Here is a 25,584-nt window from a genome sequence, read left to right as displayed (position 1 = left end):
GAATCGAGGAGAATCGCGGAAGGGAAATTGATTTATCTCCGTCTCAGCTCTCTCTCTCTCTTTCTCTCTCTCTCTCTCTTTCTCAGGGTAGTAATTAATCGACACGAGACCGCGGCTTCTCTGCGGTTGCCAATATTTTCTTCTTCCAAGTTAATAACCGACCTCGTCAATTAGAGAGCTTCTCTAATCGAGGCTACAGGTAGGTTTTACATTATTACGCGTCAGCTGATCGCGCGTACGATCGGGCTTGGTCGTGCCCTTTGGCCCCCCTTTGGTTCTCAAACGTTTTCTCCGAGCTTGTTCTTTTACATTTCTCTTGCCCCCACTGATTCGTGTATCGATCCCGCATGGGCGATTCGGTTACGTTGATGATCGACCCCCAACCGCGGCTGTCGAAGAAACGGAGTACTCGTCGTCGATTAAGACGTGACCGATGAAGAGAGTCCTATCGAAACTTCTTCGAGGTAATTCCGTTTCCTCGCGGGGGTTGCGAGACTAAACGTACGTATAGGTCGATCTTCTCGTTCTTCACTCCTTCTTCCCACTTTCTTGGGGAACGGAATGATCTATGAGAGCAAGGTGGAATCGCGCTCTCCAACGGTTCACGTCTTCAAAAATGGTTTCATTAGAATCCAAGCGCAATGACGCATGCCTTCCGGTAGCAACGACTTGCCCGGCAAATTTCCTCGCGGCAATGAGATAAGATCGATCATATTATACAACGCTGTTCCGCGGACGGTTAGGAAATTATTCGATTTACATGAAAGCGAACGGCGTTTAGTATCCTGTCGTCGCGGTTGTTTATACGCTCGTTCGAAGTGCGTCGCGGTGCAATGTTTTTCAGCTCGTCGACAAATCTGCCGAGTCACGGCCTATCTTTAGCCCAGTCGCGAAGGTCGCTAAGAAGATCCTTGCTTTACGATATCGTGCGCCTTCCACGCGCGAAACAAATACATCGCCCGGGTGGATGCACCGTGAGAATGACGCCTACGTGAACCAGTACTCGAGCGGACATTCGGGATATTTGAACGGGGCACGGGCGAGCCTGCGGGATCTGAAAAGACGATCTATAACGTGGATCGTGAATCCCACCGGTCGTTGAACTCACTCACGGCCGTTCGCGACGCGCCATAACGAGAATTTTAACACCCTCACTCAGCTTGGTCGGCCCCTTTGCACCATGCCGAAGGGTATCGCTTCTATGTGGATGGTGTATACGGACACTGTACGTCCGTTACTCTCTCTCTCTTTCTTTCTTTCTCACCATTATTGCGGCATCCTTAATTTCTCAGATAAGGAACATCGAGTAACTTGTCTGGCCCGGGTCGCAGCTCCAATTCTTAAAAGTCAACCTACAGAGATTATCGCGGATAAGGTAATGTCGTTGCTCGAGGTACGAAGTCGGCAAAGTCGAGGATATCCTGCCTCCGTGATGTTATTCATGGTAGATGAACCGTAACGAGAGATTAACATATAGTAACTTACGTAAAGTGTAATTTTCTTTATAATATATTGAATAGGAAGTTGGATATACCTAGGTCAGATCAACATTTGAATTATGAAAATTCAGTAGATAACTCCTCCAATTATTCATATTTGTACATATCACGTTGCATAAATCGGAATTGTTATATAAACGAATCTATAATTCTATGTGAAACTTCAACTATCAAATCATTAAATTCTTTCCGTGAGCCTTTGTATGTTTGTATTGCGATATGTAAAGTCCTCTGTAAGCCGCTTTTATCTGGAACTGGTTAATGCTTATCTATATACATTTTTAAAAATTGCTGCTCCTTTTCTCTCCTTATAAAACTGAATCATATCTCATTCCTTTTATCTGATTTAAAATAACGACATAGGGAATTAAATAATAACGATATGTGTGGACGTCACGATACTGTAAAGATAATCATTCTTTTTCTTAATATCGCTACTATTAACAGAGGTGGTGAAATGCTCCGGCTTTATCGAATCTGTCTCGTCCTTTTTATTCGATATATCACATGTTTGTATATTGTAAACACTATGTATCATTATATTTCGACAGTTCAGGCAGATCTGGCGTTATCGAAACCATTTACGTTTTTATCCAGCACGCTGAAAAACACGGCTGCGTGTCAACCAGCGATAAGAATCGGACATGCGTGGGTCAAGTATGCGGATTTCTGTATTTGTTCGTTCGTAAGCTGCACGCCCGTGGCTTTACTCACGCGATGCGCACGACGCGCCGGAAACAAAGGCAAGTCCGAGAAATAAAGCAGCGTGGACCTTCTCGCGCGCAGTTAGACGTTTCTATCATTTTTACGCGTATTTACGACTTGATTACAAGGCTCTTGGCCGCCCAGTGTACGCCGGATACAGCTAACAGGCATTAATTACTGCATCATACTGCAACGAACCGAACTGACAACCTGTTGCGTTCTTCCTAGTGCTTGTCAGTGTCGCCGCTGCCATGTGAAGGGTGCATTCGTGTCATGAGCTTCCTATTCGCGATTCTTATGAGTCTTTCGACAAATATGTATCTACAATTTATAGAATGCCATCTTTTCAGTCTTTTTCAAATAATTATTAAGATAAACATAAATAAATTAAATAAAAATAAAAATATTTGAAATAAATGTGAAATAAAGTAAATGTATTAATATAAATATAATTCTAAACAAACGCCATTTTTCTCATTTTTTATTCTAGTATACATTAGAATGTCATGAAATATTAAATGGTTCTAATGTATTTGTATATATAATACATACAGTACGTATAATTTAATGCGAAATAAATTCTTATCAAGGTGTCTCAAAAAATAGTCTCGATAACGTAATTTCGGCAAAGATAATTCAACAAGGGCGGCTCTAAGTTTGCGTGATGCGAAATGAGATGAGGATACGGAGAAGCGGAGATACCGTGAACGGTAAAACGGCGCATGGTGCGCCGCGCTGTCGCCAGCGAGAATATACGAGCGATCGCGCGCTGATGAATCGCTCCGAAACTTTAGGACGTCCCAAAACGGTCCGATATCGTCGCCGCCGTTACCGCTGCCGTTGGTGTAAACGGAATCGTAAATTGTTGAGACGATAAATGACAATTGTGGCTGACACGATCGGCTGCCGTACGCGATGCCGGAGTGCCGGGTCGGTGCAGAGAGAGAGAGAGAGAGAGAGAGAGAGAGAGAGAGAGAGAGAGAGAGAGAGAGAGAGAGAGAGAGAGAGAGAGAGAGAGAGAGAGAGAGAGAGAGAGAGAGAGAGAGAGAGAGAGAGAGAGAGAGAGAGAGAGAGAGAGAGTCCGAGAGGCGCGTATTCCCGAAAGGGCGGAGGGAGAGAGTAGCTCGCGAAAGCGTGGGCGGATGCAAGATAACGCGTCGCATTACGCGCGTGGGACGTTAATAAATTATTATTGCGCCCCGCACGAGCTTCCCTGCCGCGGAATGATATCTCCATTGTCCTTCGGCGAATTAATAGCCCGTAGGCAACGCGTAACGCGATGGTTAACTTGCGTACAGCGAGTAACAATCGTCTGTGTCTTAGTCGGTAGGATCAACGCGATGATCGACGACATTGCCTGCTCAAACGTTCACAGAATTTATGGTACTTGGGTGCAAATGTTACGTAATGAGAATCGACAGATATATCTCATTGCAGCATAATATTCCCGGAAGAGTTATTATGTGGAAAGCACAGTTTGACTGAAGTATCTAAAAATGCAGCTAGATACAAATTTGAAAATAATTGAATCGAATCATCAAAATAATTATATCACTGAAAAAAATGTCTGAGTGAAAATGGACGAATTAAAATTTTCTGGTAAAATTTATTAAAATTTTCGTTGAGATAACAGGAATTTTGGTTGATGCAATATTTCTAATAAAATTTATTTATTGACAATTCTTATTTTTACTAGAATAATTATATCAATCAGAATTTTAGTTGTGATCTTAAGTAGAATTTTAATAGATTTAACCAGAAAATTCTGATCCGTCCATTTTTCCAGAATTAGTATTTAATCCAGAATTACTATTTTTTCTCAGCGACGGATCGTTTTAATATAAATGGCGATGCTACAAAAAGTTTTAACATTTTAGCAATCAGTTTAAGCGACTTTTATTATTATTTCGATTCAAATGAAATTATTTTTAGATTTATATGTAGCTAAATTGTTTTACTTTAGTAAAACTGTTGGTAAAATCGTTGTTCTTTCCGTGAGACGAGAGAATGTGATGAGATTATTTTAACAATTTTAAAGAATTTATTATAAATATACCAAATTAATACATCGAATTGTAGGTATTAATTTTTTTAACTTTATCAAAAGCTAATGTATTTGAAAGCAAGCGTAGGAAGATGAGTGAAGTATTCACCAAAATTGCTATATGCGACGACGAGCCAAGCGTGAAAACATGGAAGATTTTTATCGAATATGACAGGTCGGCCGTATCCAATTTATCTCGTTTTATTTCTTATCTGGCGAGGGACACGCATTCGTATTATGGAGACGCGTCGCACACGGGACAAAGATCTCTGCCGCGCGTTCTTTCCCGGCGATCCATCATCGTAACAATTAGTGTTGGCCACGTTTCTTTATCGGCTCGTACGTGGGAGGTGTAGGTGGAGGACGAGCCTTCGTGCTCGAGGATGATTCAACGTCCGATTGCATTAATGGCACCGTGGAATGTCTTTGTCTCGGTTTGGTAGCGGAAACCGCACATTCTGACTCATTGCACACGGCTCTTTTACTTTCATTTGCCTTTCATTTAATATTATCAATTAAACATTACTGATCGTTGCATTATGCAACTTCAGTAACTTTGAAAAATATGATTATTTAGGATAATTTTTTCGCCGCCGAGTTATCGATTTTTATAATTCATTTGAAACATTGCAATTAGTCTCGCAAACGAGAACATTGAATTTTAATAAGGATCGAGTATCGCTTTGCGCAAAACTAGTGAAGTGGAATATGAAAATGGATTTAAGAGTTAACGGTTATGAGTGTTGCAAGATATGATTTAGATACGGACTACTTTTAATATATGATTGTACAGAATACAGTTACTAGCAGTGATGATGGTAATAACATTAATAGCTTCTTACTCGCATTACACCATCGTATAACGATAAAGGCTACCTTCGTATTGACGTACCCGTTAGTCATGCACCAAAGAATATACTGTGCAGCCGGGCTACTTACTGTCGGATCAATCATCTAAATATATTGGCGTCATTACGAATGCGTGTAATGCCGATAAATCTATTCCCGTCAACTTTACGTTCACCGTCCTTCTTTGTACGTCTCCCTGTTGTCAAGAAGTATCTTTTGAGCGAGCAGTACGACGAATGACGTTGACATTCGCTTGGCAATGTGACAATTATTAATAAGCATATCCTCTCTTCGCACTCTGTTCGCGATAAATTCTTTATGATCTGTTTATATTTCATGGTGAAAAATATGTTAAAGTATATATAGTTTCCAGTAGCAGATGCAAAATGGATTTCTTGGATCAATTTATTTCAGTCAGATAGTTATAATAAAAGTGTTTTTTTGCGATTCTTAAAATAAAGCATAATTATGTTAGTATCGGTAGATATCTGTAATATTTTCCGTAAAATTCTTTTCCTAAGTGCAGAAGAGTTGGTATTTAGGATTTATTGTTAGCGATTATTTATTAAAGCCGTTCTAAACATAATTTAAATTTTAAAATTTTATAAATTTACTAAATTAATTTATTACATAAAATACAGCATGTAATTTGTTATATCTTTTAAAATCTAATGAGATCATTTAACCGACATATACATTTAACCGACTATAATAATAATATTTAAAATTAAATAAAGGATTAAATTAATTTGGGGTTCATTCGTATATACTGCAATAAAATTTTTTAAATGTTATTTACAAAAAGCATTATTGCATTCCCGATTACAATGTTTATTTCAATAACATAATGTGCATATATGTATAAGTATATGTTAAACTGTGAAATTATGTCATGAAAGAGAAGGTATCATATAATGGCTGATCGTTGGACTAATGAACCGCTGTTGCAATACAGAGAGCTTATTATTATACATTCGCGATTAAAAACGTCTCATCATCGATAAAACAAAATTATTAGCTTTTCGTTGCATCGATTCTAGAAACTTGCCGAGAGCGATAAAGACTTTGTTAATAGTCTGGCGTTACACCTGGATGATTTAAATTTCCTACATGCATGTTGTTACCAGATCAGACGACCAGAAAAGCTGGTCGTCTTTGACACAGTAGATTTATGCTGTTAATGCATATCTTAATTAGGAGTTTGCGTCTTATGATGCCTTAAATGCATTTTGTCGAATTCTCCGATACGCGTGTAAAATATATTATGCTTTACCTCGTTCCGAAATAGCTACCAAGATTGTCGGTTAACCGGGCCGCGTCTTGCAAATTTATGCCCTTTACTTGTCAAATTTCGTCCCACAGCTGTCGCGAGAAGTGGTGGCGTTACCAACGTAATTAATTCCCCGATAAACTGCGACGAAAATACCGTTTCAATGTATAGGCAACTCAGCGATCTTTATTCGTAATGATTTTTCAAATTTATTTTTCTAGTTTATGCATAATGAACAATGAAAGTTGCGCTGTCTATCAGTCGACAAAAATATTCAGTTGTCAAAATTCTATTATTGCGATTTATTATTAAATAAGTAAAAATCGATAATTGACAGCGAAGGAATTATAAAAAGGTTTGTACATGTCGAATACGAATATATGTCTGTATAGCTAAGAAACTTTGAACTTTGATATAATTGAAGAGAGAAATCAATTATAAGTAAAATCATTTCCAAGACCACAGAATTGAATTACGTGAAAATTGAACTTGTCTCTTTTAAAATAATGGATATCGAAAACTAGCTAGCTATTTTGCAGCAGATAATCAAATATAATAGATTTTTATGACTTTAAATATCAAGAATTAAGAGAAAATTGATATTATGTGTGAAAAGACAGTTTATATCCAGCTAAACATTAGAGTTCTTAATATTATTTTTACTTATTATTTTTTTGTTGTCAATTATTTTATAGGCAATTGACATAAAAATAGATTTTATCGTATCCACAACATAACAAATTATAATTTTAGCCTCATTACATATACATCATCATATTGCTTTCCTATTTTCACCAAGCGCGAATTAGGTAAGAACAAATATTCTCTCTTTGAATGACAAGAATACCCAATCGTTTTCTAACGCTCGATCTTGCTGACGGACGCGAAATCACTTCGTAACTCAACTCATCTCAATTCACCTGCGGTCGACGAGGTTAGTAGCACCTGCCGAATGAATCGATTAGCTCGTTGAGCTCAGTGGTGGGTATATCAACGAAATGATATATAATAAGCTACACAGAAACATCGATCGTTATATCTATGTACATATACACATTACACATACTGTTCACTCGCTACAACAGTGACGTAATTCAAAAATTGACATTTGTTAATTTACTTGCAAAAAAAATCGAAGCACAAAGAAAAAAAGGATAATTATACTTAAAAAAAGTATTATTTATTTTTTCACAATTAGTCATTACATCAAAATTGCATTTCAAAATTGATTGATTACAAAATTTTAATGACTCAAAATATTAAAACTCATTTTTTAAAAAACCTTTTTTTAATTAATGTGTCGTTGTTGGAGCAAATGAGCGATGAAAGTTTAATGTGTACAGCACTCTTATAGGTACTGGTTGTTATTGAACTATTAGAGGAATTGTTATAATTTTAATATTTGGGAACAAGAAAAGATTATATTTTAGCTTGTAAACTTTGTTGTTATATTATATTTCATGGAATTCGTTTTTACATATTAATGTAATATGTGATGTGAATCATACATTCGAGATTATAAATAGAAGTCGGCATAGCGGGTTATACGGCGTCCGCGAGATAGCTATACGGTAACATCGCACGTCTTGTGACGCTATTATAGGAAGACAACCACAAACCTGTCAGCGATCGATGCTCTGTGTCGTACGGACAAAAAAACGGAGAGATGGGATAACCAGGTTTGAATTAGCACATGAAAATCCTTTCCTCAGAGATGAGGACGAAAGATTCGACACCGAGAGAAAACGCCACCTGCCTCTTGTGTGTCTCTCGCCACATACTCTCACCTTTCTTCTCTTCTTTTACTATCGAGAGAGAATTAACCGTCTGCTTCTCTATAGCAAAGTGCGATAACCGGAAAGTACTGACCGATGTGTCTCATAACGTTGTAATCGAAACTGGGAGGAACTCTAGCAGATTTTTCAACAATATGCAAAGAGAGAGTGTATCGTAAGATTTATAGCCTCGCGAGATATGTACATACCTAATGGTTGTAAGTTAAATCTACTGGATTGTAATTAAAAACAAAAAAATACGATGAGAACTTAAATATTTTCAACTTAAGATATCAAGAAATGATTAGTAGTCATTTGTAAGATGGTATACTATAATAGAAAATTTTCATCTAGAATTGTTAAGTATTATAATTGTTAAGTAACAGAAATTAGCGCACGTATACATAATATATTTGATATATTAGAATAGAATTAGTCTGGTTGTGTCATTCTCGACTATACTTTAATCAATTCAAGTATTTGTTAATCTTTTAGTTAATTCACATGTTTCAAACTTTTAAAGAGATATATCTTTTATCTAGATATATAGATTAAAAGATTATTCGTGATAATATTTAAAATTAGAATGACTATTATAAATTGATATATTAATGTTATCTTGTTAAGTATTTCATTATCTGATATTTAAATATAAAATAATGAAATTATACAAATATTTGATAAGCGGTTTATCTCGCCAATAATCTTCAGTTGGCAATTAAAGAAGTAATTTCTGAGATTCTCAGAAATTGTTAGTAACAAAATTGAGATTAACTTACTTGGAGAAATCCTTTTCAACTTTATTTTATTATGATTTATATATTCGTTAGTTATTTATAATATAACGGTGGAACTGGCCGGATTATCCCGAATACATCATTTTATACAAACGATAAAGTCGGCCGATGATAATCACGTAAATAACGAGGCAACATTACATCGTTATTAACTGCGGTGCCGTTTAAACACACGACATCCGTCATGTATGACGCCTAATTATTATATCCTCGATCCCGTTGATATCTCGAATTATGTGGATAGACGGACGGGGAGAGGTCCGTGTCTCCAGTCCATTGAAATCTCGAGAAAACGACTGAATGGGTTTCGCGGAAGCGGATAATGGGCTGGCGGGTGGCGCGTCGTTTCGGCTGTTCGCTGAGTTCGCTCGTTCGCGAATCGCGCCTCTGTCAGCGTCGTAATCATTGCGGCGTGGTTGAATCTCATCGCGACGCGATATGACGACAAACGGCCGGCACCGTCTCGGAACACCGGTCATCGTTGTTCGCCTAATGGGCTGCGCATTTCTCCGTCTGCTTTCACAGCCAGCTGATTATGACATGTTGGTCGCGTCTGCAAGCAAGCGAGCGAGCGAGCATCGAATACACACTCCATACCACGTGTTCCAGGCACCGTAACGCCATTTGCCCGGCTAATGACTCGCTGGCACTTAGAGTTACCGAGGTCCAAGCCTCCTTTTTCTCCCCTCGTGTATCCATGCGCGGCTTTAAGACGGCTCTATTCGAGGGGAAAGTGTCGCCGGGCGTGAGACTTTGTAACGCGTGTCTAATAGGGCGCGACACTCGATAGCAAATTAGCGAGTCTTATTTGTATCTTAATTATTGCTCGGAATTGTGATATACGATTCATTTAGATTTTTTATTTATTTTGTGATAATTTTTAGAATTTTATTAATATATGTACAATATATTACAAATATTAATTCTGGATATAATTTTCTCCATTTTTATATTTTTTAAATTTATAACTTAAAATTTAAAAACTAAAGTTCTTGGTTTGGATTCATCTTTCGAAGAACTGTATGGATGCTTTTTGCGATTATAATTTATTGGGTTGTATGTAGCATATGATTTTGAAACATTTAAGTTAATTAATTGCTCTTATGCATTGAAATATATTTTTATGTATAGTTTTTCATATTTTAATTTTTCACGGCTGAAGAGGACTAACAATAAGTACAGTTCGAAATGTTCTGTCAGTTTTGATAACGTGAATACATTTTTGTATTATAAATCATCTAATTGGCTCGTTTAAAACTTTGACTTTGGTTTAATTTCTTTACTGCTTACTTTTAAAAACATTTGAAGTAGCTTTCATAAGAACAATTTCTGCTCAATTATAGAGAATTTTCGCATTTTACTCAGAGTAAAATGAATAAAGATAAGATACGAAGCTTTTCAATCTTTTACTTTCATACTAGCGAAAGAGAGCTACGATCATATCTACTATTAAAACTAAAATATACAGATTGCATGATGTATAAATTGCAATAAATTGCTAAAATAATATAAGAGCTACATAACTCTTCAAATAATTTCATATCGATATAATTTTGACAAATTAACTACCGTAGTTCATAGCAAATGAGCAATTTCCGATCCTGTTCGCGTGTGGGCAGGTTAATAACGTGTTATTAGCGCTATCAGGAACTCACAAAAATGATTCTGATACGAATCTTAGATCCGATATCTAATGATACTTTTATACAATAACAGACACAGTAGCACTGGAAGGAGATCGCCCCCTTGGGCGATTCGTAATTTGTAAGAAATATGATATTAAGGATACTTAGGATACTTAGGACTATCACGCGATATCGATACTAAGTTACGGCTATGGAAAATTAGAAAATTATCCGTAAAATTTACTACCTGCGTTAGAAGCCGTTGTGAGCAATTTAGATTTTGTTTTGAAAAAAAAAGGTACACAAAATGAATCGATGGTTGGCAGGATTAAGATCGGAGCAGACGTCAGCAGCCGCCGATCGTAATTCTCGCGTATAAGGGACGGCCTCATCGGCGTCATCGTCGTCATCGTCGTCGTCTTCTTCGTCTTCTTCGTCGTTGTCGTTTCCCATGTAGGAAACGATTCCGTCGTCGACATGGAAACCGCGTCTTACGCCTTGGCGGTGTGACGTCGCAATTATTCATCGCGTATGGTTGCGAGTAACAAATCGCCAGTCAAGTGGCAACACCGTCGGCAGCTTGCGCAAGATGAGTATGAGAGAGAGAAAGAGAGAAAGAGAGAGAGAAAAAGTGGGAAGGAGGAGAGGGATAAAGAGAACATACACGAGAAGAGACAAGTTTGAACGAGATTGGAAAGAGAGGAGACACAGTGATAATGGCGGATCGCGAAGGAGAATCGTAGTGCGAGAAAGAGAGGTAAAGAAACTGGGATGAAGGAGATAGCAAGAGGCGGACTCCTCCTACGTACGTCTAGATTCGCGTCGCCAGAACGTAAATTTAGCACTAACGCATTATGCACGCTCGGGCTGCGTCGCATTGGGCGTGCGATACCGACAACAGCGACCGTCTACGCGCGCTGTATCGCCCTGATGCGTGTCGGACATGTCGTAGACAATGTATGCACGTGAAGAAGGGTGTCGGTCAGTCTTATTTCGTGCAAATGAGGCACGAAAGTCGAGACGAAGTCGATAGGAAACTGTGAACATCGGAAGAAAGAGAAAGCATCTATTATGTCCTATTATAATAAGAATTATAGTAAGAATTCAATATCTTAGTTTTATATGAGGACTAAAATATTAATCAATTTATACGATTTTTTTTTATGTACATACATGAGTTTAATATTCTAAAAATTGAATAAATTAAATAGAAAAATTACAAGATATAAGAAAAATAATTTTTGTTACAAGACTTTAGGAATGCTAGAATATTAGGAGAGTTTCTTCTACATTTAATATAAATATAGAAGAATATTCTTGAATATCAAACCCGCTTTCTCTAAGAATTGATTGAAAAGGGAGACAATATTCTCGACTTTCGCGGATATTATGCACATGAGGTAGATTCATTGAAAATAATCGTAAATCAGTACTAAACAACAAGCGCAAGGTCACTGGTTCGTACCGTAACGGTCAGAAATCTCAATTAGCTCTTTGTGCTGGATGTACGTCTGCGCCTGGATTTGATTAATGTACGTTTTACCGTAGGCTGCCTTTGTGTCTGAAGTCAGTGGCGGCTGAGAAACACAATTTACGCCGACCGCGATGGCAATATCTGTTTTATACTCGCACGAGGACCGAGACTTTGTGAGTGCGACTTGGCGGTCCGTTATGATTTACATGGACATTAGCTACAAAAACGAAACTCGAATTATTGCCGGAATAACAGATCTTTATTATCGTAATATCGATAGAGTTCTCAATTATGGCTAGATTAAATTAATTAATATATTAGCATGAAAGAGATATCTTCCAAGGAATTGTAAAGATATATATATTCATGATTAATATTTCATGTATATATATATATATATCTTACTCTCTATCACATTATATACATCTTATTATATACACCTATTTTATGAAAATGATTATTGAGATAATGGATAAAATTTTATATTGTTAATTATTCAATATTTTTTTATCATTCTATAAAGTTCGTTATTTTATTCCGAATTTTTTAATATTAAAATATCTTTCTTTTTCTACGTCAGTTTAATATGCAATTTATCTACTTTTCTACTAAATTCGTTATATTTTTATCTCTTATTTTCTATTTCTTCGTTCCATGATAATTTGGTCCCACAAAGTGTATGGACTAGTAGCACGAAGACAAATGTTAGCGGTAAAGTCATGTAAATTGATGCACCGTATACAATCGCTGCTTTCTCGCTTTGCAACCGTTCCCGGTTATTTCGCGCAATTTCCATAATTCATAATATTAATATTTTGTATAACTCTCGCGTGGTTAGAGGAGACATAAGAAGGATCATCCACGTTGTATTTCTCTCGATGTTCTTAGAGATGGAATCATGCCATAATAACTTCGCTTCGCGAAGACGTATTGAGCACACGCAATAAGAAATGAAATAGCCGACGGATTTGTCTCTCGTACAAAAGCGCGGGAGGATTATAATTTGCGGTTAAATCAGAAGGAACGGACTGGAAGAAGAAGTGCCTCAACGGAACATAATCCGGGACATTAATTAACCATGTAGTCATAATACTGTCTAATAGTAGAATGAACCTCTGAGAGACGTTTCTTCTTCGCTCATTGTGCAGAGCCATCGTCGAATTAACAAATGGAGCGAGAGGGGACGAAATTATCCACAAATGCTCGGGTCTTCTCCCGGAGAAGAGCATCAAACGAAGGGAAGCATCATTCGAAGATGAAAAAGAAAAACGAAAGAGAGATAGTAAAACACGTAGTAGTCATCGAGGAAGGACAATCTGAAGACAAAACAATTGTACGATCTCGTGCCAACGCTTTCGTTTCGAAATGCAATGTCACGTTGAGGAGTGAGTAAGCTAAAAGCCAAGTATTTCGCTTTCATGCGTACTAACAAAAGAATACTTAGCTCTCAGCAGTAAGATAATAAATCTGACAACACGAGCTTCCATCATGTTTTATTTGTCGTTCTTCTAGGAACCGAATTTCAAGACTTGATGCTTAGATTAAATATTTATTGAACATGTCAATCGCTTAATGACATTTTAATTATCGAATTATTCAAAATAAATAAACTGAACTAATTATCATAACTGTTAAATTATCATAAAATTATCATTATTTAAATATTTAAGAAACTTGCATTGAATTTAAGAAATTAAAGTTAAGTATTAAAAAAAAGAAAGATTTATAAAAAAAAGGATAATTAGAACATCTAAAAAATATTAATTTTTATTAATTTTGAAATTTTTGAGTGTGTATGTGTGATATACATTGATTTACGGAGGAATGATCATATTGCGATATATATAGTCCCGCTCTTGATCGAACATATTATGTACAAGGCGGGATTTCAGTTATAGAATCAACGGAGAACAGAAGCTGCATGCACGCTTTCGCGAATCGCACTCGCCGATCTCGCGCCCACTTGAGATAATTGCGTCGAAGACGAGATGATTAACTGACCAGAGTTATTACGTGGATTGTGGGTCGACGATCTATTTCGATCTAGATTCCATTTTCCTTCGCAAAAATGCTTCAACGTTTCTAAACTGAACGATATACATAATAATTCGTTCTTATTCATCTTAGGGAATATCTTAAGTAATGTCTGAAGATGCTAAGCATCTTACAGCTCTGTAATTGGTTTGTCTGAAGTATAATCTTAAGCTTCAGAATTTTTAATAAACTTTTTAATACACACTGCATTTTCTTATAGTGAAAACTATTTTACTAATATGAGAAAATGCGATAAAACATTCTAAAAAAATTTTTATAATTCCATGAGAAGAAAATAAATTTTTGTCACTTGCTGTTTTTCTGTAAAGTTGATAGTACTTGAGTAAAAAAATTATTGAAAAGCAATATTCGATGATTTTTGATAATTTTAGTAGTTAATATTAATCTTGTTAACTATCGCAAAAATTGCAAAATGGTAGAGGACTTTTCGATTCAGTTTAGTCCACTCTATTAGTACACGAAATATTTGGCGATCATTCTGAGATTCTGTATTATTGTTCCATTGTATTACTTTTATATGGAATGTATTACTTTCATTCCATTGTATGTTAATTTACATGGGACTTTAACGAATTCAGTTTCTTTCCTTTTGATTGCTATTATTCTTTCTAATTTTACACGATTGTTGACTTAAAATAAGTTATCTCATAATACACGTTAAAAGAGGGGGTGGCAAGAAAGAGATTGTCACAATGCGCGTCGACTTGTCACAAAAGGAGAACACGCTGAGCTTTCGCATGTTAATACGTTACCGCCTTCTGATCTCTTTTATCTTCTCCACGTACTCCTTCTCTCGTCGCGCCTCATTCTTTTTCCTTCCCCATCGGCGGCGCTTTGCTCCCTTCATTTACCGCAAGCACGCAAACCCACGAGCAAATCTTCTCCTCTCTTCTTAGAGAACAAAAGCCAGTCTGCTAGCTGCCTTCCTTTCGGATACGACCGCGCGCGGGGTGAAGTCTTTAAGTTCTTTCTTTTTTCATTCCGGACGGGAGATTCCATCTCTGTGGTACTTACATTGTTTTATGTGGCGAACGTTTAATTAGAGCATCCCAAATGCACATTTCACACATTCCATGCAAACAAAGACACACGAGAAAGGCTTATATAAATTTGTTTTTAATTTATCTATCATCTTATTTTGACTTTTCACGATCGAATTTGTGTATTATTTTTATTTCTTGTAAATATCCTGAACACATCTACAAGACATGTAACTATGTGTCTGTACATTGAAAAAGGAGTTTCGTTAATAGTTACCAAATGTTTGTGAAATAATGTCAATTTAATAAATATTATCAAACAATTATCATTTAATAATGTTAAATATTTAAAGTAAAATAATTTTTGGTTATATCAATCAAATATTTAATTGGCATTATTTTACCAACATTTAACACCTATTATGAACTTTTTTCCAGTGTAGAATATAAGATGGCTTTGAGAATATTTAGTGATATTTTAGAATTTAAATTCAATTTTTATTTGCGCGCGCGTATAAACAAATTTGAGCGCGTTCGTCCACCTTCATTTCAATGAGTTCTGTAGCATCATGAATTCCACTCAATAGTATTCATTGCCTTCGTGCACAACCGTATACATACGTGGTGCAATAAGGAGACTTGATGCACGGTCGACGACGTTCGTGTGCTCTCTTCACGCCAACTCGAATAATTCACATTGTCCGTCGGGAATGGTAGATAGTCCAGGGTTTTCTTTTGCCAATTATTTCGGGACACGTTAGTGCGAGGAAAGAAAGCCCCGTGAGGCAGAATAGATCGCGCGATTTTCTCCGGACTAATTTAGCCACGCTCTTATTTAACGTATTCTCTCTTTCTCTCATTCCCCGCGTCCCTTTCTCGTATCTTCCTCTTCGTCTACGCCTCACTGTATCTATCGGCGTGTGCCTTCCTCGGAACTCGACTCGATTATTCCTTTCATTAACACCATTCGTAGGTACAGCGGACGATATTTTAACGACTGACATTGTCGCGACCGATCAGTCGAACGGTCAGCATCCTGCCTATTGGCGGTATAGGAGAGATCTCGACCGGCTGTTCCTATTGATAATGATAATCGAATCTATTAGCGAATCATCGAGCTTTAGGTGAAACCATCGGCCGTATTTACGTAATTCACATTTCCGAACTATTAACCTCGGCGCAGTTATGTTAATATACACATTCGCGTCTAATTTTAACGGATCGACGGGCTCGGCTCGTCGTCGCGCCGTTCTGAAGACGGAGCATGCTCGTTTGCGGAAATTTCTATCGACGCTGATCTATCTGCTGGATAACGGCAGATTAATGAGTAGAGGATTAGTAGTTGTTCGCCAACGATCCGGAGAAACCTCGAAATTGTGTTTTCTTTTTTGGAGCTTCTGCTATTTTTCAATTCGTTATTTTTCAATTTTCAACCTTCCGGATTATTTAATTACTTGTGTTATCGTTAAGTTAGTGTTATCTAATTTTAAATATCTTACAGGAAAATTATTTCAACACGCAGATTCTATGGAGATTACTGAAATAATAATCTGTGTTCATTTAAAGTATACAGTATTTAGTTTTTTTTAATTTCAAATTTAACTGTAAAGTTTATTTATTTTAGACTTATACAGGAAGTTTATATATATATATATATATATATATTCTTTTTCTTCGGCAGTTATTTTTTTAACTACATTTTATCTTGAAAGAAATGTCGCTATTATTACATTACTCTTTGTCAATGTTACACTAATATTTAGTTACGTTAAAGTTGGATTTGTTAAGCTCATGATGGTTTTAAGATCGAAATCGTCTCACCAGCAAATTCGCGTGCATTCCAATCAAAGTTCCTCGCGGTCGTGCCCGTCGGGATTTCCTCTTCTCCCTGCTGAGCGTCCCCGCCCTCATCGTCGCCGCTTGCAATTTTCGACGCGCCTTCCTTCGCCCAGCGAATTAATGCTCGCGGTGTTTCAGGGATCGCGCGCGCCATTCATAACGCGAATGTTATTAGTGCAGATCGGAGCAGATATACCGCCCGGCCCGCGTCGTGTGGTTAAAATAAAGATGATGAATGCCCGGCCGTCCCTCGCCGCGGCACTGGATGTAGATTAATATCGGCCCTCGCTCGCTTACTACTCCGCGCGCGCCTCCTACTAATATCTACCGCCCATAGTAGGTAGTAGGTACACGAGGATCCTGTATCGCTTCCTTCGCATCCGATCGTTTGCACTGGTAGCATCTTGTCGAAAAATCCTTCAATAATACACATTCTTGGTGTATCCTTAAAAAAATTAATTAAGTTTATCGAAACACACGGAGACTTACATTCTAAAAAATATATTGATGCATGAATTCAACACCATGCTCGTCATTGCATGTCTATATTGTTCTCATCGTGTTGATGTTAATATTAATAACACCAAAATTAATTTGACACCATGAATTTTATATCGATATTATGATGATGTTGATATAAACATCAGGGGTTTTGAATCCACATTATATAGGTGTTAATCCATACCGATATTTTTTAGAATGTATTATTTCTTTTAGTCATCGAATTTTTTGATTCAAATAACCTTTCATGGTGGTAAGATTGTCTATTGAATTTATTATTCGTAAGTATCACAGTTTCAAAGATTTAAAAACCTGTAATTAAGGCATTAGTAAATGTAAACATTACAATTAATTTATGAGAATTACTTAAGACTATAGATTTTTAATTACTAATTTTATTAATTCCTTTTTCTTTATGTATTATGTAGTTTTAAATGATTTTTATAAAGTTTAATCTCGAACCGATATGAAAGCAAAGATATTTATTTGCTACGCATAACTAGGTATATTCTCGAGAACAATTCTATTTCTAAATAATGTGTGTGAATAGTAATGATGTGCTGTCTCGTAATTTTGTTCTCGATATTGCATGCTTGATATACGGATCTCGTACGGTTCCGTTCGAGCGACTTCTTCGAATCTCTTCCGATATCCGAGATGGGAGAATCGTTTAGAAGGAGTATTTCTCTCGCGATAACATATCCTACGTTATTGCGAATGATATCTGATATAATTTTTACGAGGCCCCTCTGTAACCGGGCAGCTGCTTCTGCATTACACCGAGCTCGAATTTTGAATTTGAATTATTGTAATAACGGCTTTCAGCACGGTCTGTACGTTTCGCGCGCGTTAAGTATAAATATTCAGATGCTCTCGCATCGTGCGTACGGTTTACCGGGAACGTTAATGAAATCGTGCACGCCACGCATACCTCGATAAATTTGCATAGTGGCGCGCATATTTAGTCGGCCGGTGGTTTCAGTTTAAATCAAGAAGTTCAATGATGTCGCAAACGAGCCTGCATCTCGGATCACGCCTCCTTTATTGAAAAACAATTCAATACATTCATCGACTTGTGTTTGGGTTTTTGTGAAGTATCTATACTCATATTTATTTATTTCGTGCACGTTTTTTAATGAGAGAGACAACGAACGATATAATGACTGATTATGCGGTAATTGTAAAATTTTATTAATATATAGGTATATAAAACTATACATAAAACATCAAAAGTGATACTTTTGTAATTAGACTCCCTTTAGTAATTAGTTGATTTTATTTTTATATATGTCGTTTACATTTAATTGAGATTAAACTTTTGTTGTCTCTTGTGGATACGCAGTTATTAAAAAATCAGAATAAATATAACTTAATTGTATATATTAATTATGCAATATAATAATGTAAAACAATTGTAATTAAAAATAAACCTTTATGAATTTCTAATAAATATTCTGCATCAATTACTTATACAAATAAATTTCTCGATACTAATTTTATCGATGAGCAATGAGCATATACAAGTCTATTCAATAACTATGTTATAAACACGCTTTATCTTTAATTTAAAGAATGCGATCAAATGTACTCAAATGTGCCCATTTAAATGGCAAAGCTTATGGTCGGATTAGCTTGATTGGATTATACAATTGTATAGCGAAAGTAATCGGGCGAATTGGTATATAGTCAGCGTTACGATCTCGACGAAATTCATCGGCACTTTAAAGTCTCTCTCGAGACGTTTGTAAGCCACCTACGACACTAACGATCACGTGAATATCCGCGACATCGACATACGTTTGTCCGTCATAACGCGTCGCAAGCGGGTTTTCCTTCGCGTATGAAAACGCCTTCTAACGAGACAAGGGCGTATTGCTTTCAGATAAAAAAGGAAATATTGCGACTTAAATCAGTCGCTTCCACTATTAAAGCGGATGGTCATTCGATCAAGACGAGTCGCGTGGGTCGTGTCAGGGGCGGATACGGAAATTTTTACAAGAGGTCATATGTATATTAAAATTTTAGCTGAATAAATTATTCTTATCTCGCAACAAGATCTACATATGTAAAAACACAATACATATATCCTGAGAAAAAAATTGTTTATTTGACTGAATTAATTTAGTTGTTTTTAATTTTTTTTGTTGGTAACATATATTTACAAATATTATATAATGTGTTTAACTTAAATACTTGCATTCTTTCAAAGGAAATTAACTAATTTAATGTAGTCAAATGAATAAATTTTTGTTCTCAGTATACAAATTCTATAAAGATAATCGTTAAAATAAAAACTGTTACATATATTAAATTAAAAACGTTATGTCAAACGAATGAAAATCTTTATATGTGTAAGACTTGAATTTATGTACAGTTTATATACAATTAATTTTATATTTTGAAATCTATTAAAGAAATTTATATTTGTATTAGAGATTTTTTCTATTTTTGAATTACTCTTAGGCTGGATTGTTCCATCTTTCAGTAAACTTCAACTCACTGTCTTACCCTCTTACTCTCTTATGTTCTTATTCTTTCACTCTTTTGCTTATCCAGTAGATAAATTATCATATAGTTTATTCGAAGTTGGAACAACTGGTCCTTAATGTGGCACCTTTAGTTCTTATCTATTATGTTAATTTCACAATTGATATTCAATATCCTCTCTTCGAGTTTATCATAACTTTTCCGATAAGTCAATCCGCCCCTGGGCTATAGTCGCGAGTGAGCGAAGGACGAACGATAATGTCTTGGCGACATACTCTGGACGCGTTTCAGATCCTGTTCATGTTATCCGGGCTCGCGCGAATGGATGTACCTTTTCGGTCTGACAGAAGACGCCTTCGAGCTATACTAGTCGCAAACTCGATCAACTCGTGTGCTAAGAATTATGGCTTATAATATAACTGTCAGTTATTAGATTAGATTCCGGGCTTAATAATCAGTCATTCTTAAACTTTTATTAAAATGAAAAAGGATTAATATTTGTAACTATAATTCGTGACTGATAAAATTTGCAATTAATAATTTATCTAATTGTCGATTGATCATTTTCATTTTCGATGACGTATTCACAATACAGAATACAGCGCAAAATGTGCGATAATAGTATTAACTGAAATTGATTAAAAATTTATAAGCAATATTTTATAGTAAAAGCGGCATAATCATTGTACATTTACATGTCATGCGTTAAATATTTCGTATTATGATGGGTTTTATTGACTTACACAAAGCTTATCGCTCGATGCTTCGGCACGCTGCGTTGCACAGTTACTTGAGCCATTCGTATGCCGAGACTAGAGCAATAGTAGCAAGCTGCTCCACGTCGCATTACTCTTAGTGATGCGATAGCAAGGAGTAATATGAGATGCCAAACGCGATCATGCCTTATGAATACTTATCGAATATCGATCCGCATGATTAACTCTTGCGATTAATAGTCGTAAGCATATCAAGACGACAATTTTTTTGTTGAAAGATATCTTGTTTTTATTTTTTTAATTTAGTCATTCGAAATAAGAATAAATAAAAAAATAACAGGGTAATGGAAGTTATGAACAAATCTTGCATTACATTTTACAATTTTTTTAAACTTATGTGACGCAAATTGGTTAAAAATTGATTAAGTTAACATAAGAAAGCCGTTATGTATTAACAATTAACAATATGTAATTACTTATGTAGATGTTTATTTGATTAATTTTTTAAGTATTAATTATTTTAGAGTTGATATATATTTAATTTTATTGTATATTTTTATTTGCAGATCGACGTACTTTAACGCCGCTGCGCATCGTATCGGTGAGTGTCAAATTATTTTTTTAACTAAGGTAATGGATTAATAAAAAAATATTACAGATGAATATAACATCTCTATAGATCCTTTTCTTTCAAATAAATAGCAAGGAAAGCATAAATATGTATTTCATTCTGAATTTCTACGTATTACATATTGTTATAACTGTTTAGAACTTTCTTATTTTTTTCACGATTAGTTTATACAAATTATTGTACATAATAATATTTAAAAATTTTATCAGTTTAGATAAGAATGAGATTCTTAGTTTATATTGTTTATCAATTTACATGTATTGCAAGTAGAAATAAAAACATACGAAATATATTTTACTGTTATACAGCAATATGTATATACAATTAATTCATCTCGTTAATTAATTACTAAAACTATTTTTTATTTAAAAAAATACGATTAAAAATATATGATTATAAATTTGTCTTTATTAAGTGATTTGATACTTCAGTATCCTGCCAGTAGTAGCCAGCTTTTTGCATTATTACAATTTGGTATCATCTCACCAAATTGAAAAAAACTTATTATAACATCACAACGAACTGATTTGTAGTAGCTTAGCGACGGAATAGTACGCAGCGTTTTTATTACTTCTGATCGGGGAGTGATCCTTTCGTTCAACCATAAAATACCGGCATATAATAATCGCCGATGAACAGGATTGTTTTATGACCTTTCTATAAAAAAGGAACTATTATTTGTTAAATTAGCCTTAACGAGCAATAAATCTAAATCACATATTTTTAACACAATCGTTATTTATCGATTGATCTCTAATGAATCCGATCGTTTAAAATCCTTTAAGATCTAACTTTGACCATTAGGGCCTTTACTTCTATTCCTTATTGTTAAAATCCTTTAGTTAGTTAAAAAATGTATGAATACTGATTTTTTTAAATAATTTTCATGGAATATAAGCTCAAGAGTATTGATTAATCCATTTTAATCTCTTAAAGATACAATTTTCTCTAAAGAAAGATTGATTGGAGAATGATTTTTCATCTAAATTAAAGTTCTTACTAGCAAAAGCTCGTACACACCGACACTTTCATCAGTTAAAATTTGTGACTAGTGCGAGTCCAGTGGCCCCTGTTAATACGCAAGACATTCTCAGACGGCGTCGCCACGAATTAATATAGCCTCGACGGCACGGTGCATCGGAGATTATAATTGCTCTCAGAATAATAAGAAAATCCTCTAGGAATTATATGCAGAACGACCGCAGTCTGCGCTAAAGATATTTCTAATAAATTTAATCTACCCTCGTACGTGCGACGCGCCACATTGTGCTTTGTGTCAAAAAAGTTAATTACTCTCATCGTCCTTTCAAGTTCTATGTACGCGACAGTAATGAAAATATGAAATAAACATTAAAAATTTAAATTTGAGACATTTCACAATTTATTATATTATCACAAATATTATAAAAAGAAATTTTTATTAAAAAAAATATCTTTGTAATATGAATTACTAACTTATAGTAATTAATAAAATTTTATTTAAAGATACATTTTTTATCTATTACTGTTTATTTTTTACGTATTTTATTATAATTTATTTAAAAAAAAATTCTTGAATTAGTTTTAATACAAATGTTTCCTTCAATTATATACATATCCATTTTAACGTCGTTAGAAGTGATGGTTTTACGAGTTAACTCTCAAAAATATACAAGAGACGTCACGCAGAGACGGGATGGAGACCCTTTTCCAATCTTTATTTTTGGAGAAATCTGAATTTCTATCTTTTTCATTATCTGTAGACATGTTAATAACTGTTCGCGTAATATACGTGTACATTATATAATGAATATAATTTTGTGAGACATCTGGCACCGACTGTACTTAAGAAAGAGACTTTTTTTATATCAGAATTAGTCCAAGCATACTGCTGCTCTAAAAAATCTCTCTTCGACTTTGAAGATCATTATCGATATTCGGAATTGTCGGTATTTATTTCTTGATTTTTATAGGTTTAATTGTATATGTATTTCTTCGAGCCATTTTTATCTGAAGCATCTTTATTCATGAATCTGTAGATACTATGTATGTTCAGACTAATTGCTGGTACTTAACTTTATCTCACGAAATATTTCGACTGCTATTGGTTGCTTGTTTGATTTGATCTGGGCAGTACTCCAATTACGTAATCTCCGATTTCTTTCATTACGATGAAACGAAGCCATCAGGCCTTGTAACGTTGGACATTGAGTGATGCTACCGAGACGAGTGATTGTATTCGCAAACATTTTGCTAAATTGAGAATCGGACTAAATTTAGATCGCAAATCAGGTTCGTGAAATCAACTCGAACTGATGCTCGATCGTTTGGTTCTTTGATGTATTGTTCATATAGTAGGATATGATGATTAATGCGCGATATAGGTATTTAACGAATTTAAATATTCTACACAATTCTATACAATAGATGTTGCTTGTATCTGTTTCTTAAAATTGATACACAAATTAATACTATGATGTTAAATGGATAGATGAATTTCATTCACTTTTACAAAGAAACATTTTCACAAAGAAGATTTTATTTTTATAAAACTATACAAATAAATCAATAAAAAAAAATATAATTCCTGATATGTTTGTATAATCTCTTAGACAATAATTCGCGATCAAATTTGGAACAAAATTCTGTTTATAATTTTGCGTGTCGTGTAACATAGAAAATATTTGAAGAAGTAAAATATATATATATATATATAAAATATATTTATGTCAGGATACACGTTTATATTTAGGATATGTGACATATAAAATTATAAGTGGAATTTTATTTTGAATTGGTTACGAATTATAGATTCTCTAAAGGGGACCGTTGTGAAGTTAACCCCCCCAACATTTATTTGTTAATAACTTTTTAGCTATAGATGTGCAAACGAAAATTTATCAATTAAAACCTTTTCAATTTAATTTGCTTGAAGTTGAGGAGCTAGTACGAAGAACTTTTTACTGAAAATGTGCAAACGATGAGCAATTGAATGAATTATATAAATTTAATTTTCTTTAATGTTGGGAGGGCTAACTTGACAACAGTCTAAAGTGGGCTTTAGAGACAAATAAAATTTTAATTAAATTTTAAATTTGTTTCGATATCCATGGATGTATCACGTGCATTCTTTCTCTTAATGTGTTTGCTTTGTCCTCTTTACCATGGCCAGTATTTCTGGATTGAGCTCTCAACAGGGTTAAGGTAGCTTAAGCGTTGATTGAGCGAGCAGCTTGGAAGTCGGCTTAGTCCTTTGAATCAGAATCTCAGTTGCGAAGTTAGGACTTATATACTGCCGCTTTCACCATATCTGTCGTCGCGTAAATAATAAATTCGAAATGTATTTCTTGCATTTCTCCTTTTTTAAATATAATAATTTATTATTATTATTAATATATATTTGTTATCGTCATGGAAAATGTTCTATAGAACTGATTTTTCTAATCGCGCATATATAACAAAGTTTTTTCGAAACTAAATTTTTTTGTGTTATATTATACTATTATTAAATAGCTAAAAATGGAATCGCGATCGCAGACGTTTTATAAACAACAATTAAAGGAATCGTTTCGAGCGAAAGGAATCGTTTTGCGCGTTATCCTCGCGATGCGGAATCACGTTAGAACTCCGCATAATGAAGTTAATGACGACAACACGGTGGTCCACCGATAGCGCGCAGATCCGATTATATCGATCTTGATCGTCGTCGCGTATTCGTGTTGCTGAGAAGGCAGTAAGCTGAGGAAGGTGGAGAAACGAGACGTAACGGGGCGAGGCGGACCATTAACTATTAAGCGCGCAGATATGCATATGAGACGATGGTGCGTGGGCTTGCTCCAATCGGCGGCCACGTCGCTGTATATTGCCGAGATAATATCCCGATCTGATTGGATGGTTATAAACGGAGTATTGCCGCCGCGTGCAGGTTTTAACGCTGTGACGCCGCGCGCAGTCGATAGCTTTTCGACGTGCCGATACAATATACGACATGGGCACTTTCATAAGAACAAGCTGAAACGATTGCGCCAGCGCATTCGATTTTGAATAAGAAAACGATGGATCTTAACAAGAGTTTCGTAAAAAATTTAATCAAAAATATCTGAGAAAATGTCTTTATCTTGAAATTTATTTAAAACAACTTTATATATTGAATTTTATTCCTCTCATAATATTTCTCTCCGTTCAAATCTTATTAAGTCATTAGAAATAACATATACATAATACATTTTCATTAAAGAAAATTGAATCTATATTTTAATTTAATTTAATTTATTTTATGATATTTTCCTTGTGAATATATATTTTCCAAGGATATAAATCTTACATTAAATCCGAACTACTACATAAAATATTAATTT

The 25,584-nt window shown here is 35.1% G+C and overlaps 1 protein-coding gene across 4 annotated transcripts in view; it reads left to right on the top strand.

The window, feature by feature from the left end:
• The window catches only part of klu (zinc finger protein klumpfuss), a 333,538-nt gene that overhangs the window by 132,317 nt on the left and 175,637 nt on the right, over positions 1-25,584 (top strand). For 3 of the 4 annotated variants that reach the window (XR_015545086.1, XR_015545087.1, XR_015545084.1), the window contains one exon: positions 21,183-23,926. The gene's annotated coding sequence lies outside the window, so the exon portion shown is untranslated. Of the gene's footprint in view, positions 1-21,182; positions 23,927-25,584 lie in introns of those variants that run through there. The other variant, XR_015545085.1, reaches the window with a different exon arrangement.

This window comes from Acromyrmex echinatior, chromosome 5 (assembly GCF_024713525.1).
Source record: "Acromyrmex echinatior isolate Ae372 chromosome 5, ASM2471352v2, whole genome shotgun sequence".
Lineage (NCBI taxonomy): Eukaryota > Metazoa > Arthropoda > Insecta > Hymenoptera > Formicidae > Acromyrmex > Acromyrmex echinatior.
The sequence above is the reverse complement of the archived record's forward strand: the minus strand, read 5'-3'. Positions and strand labels throughout refer to the sequence as shown.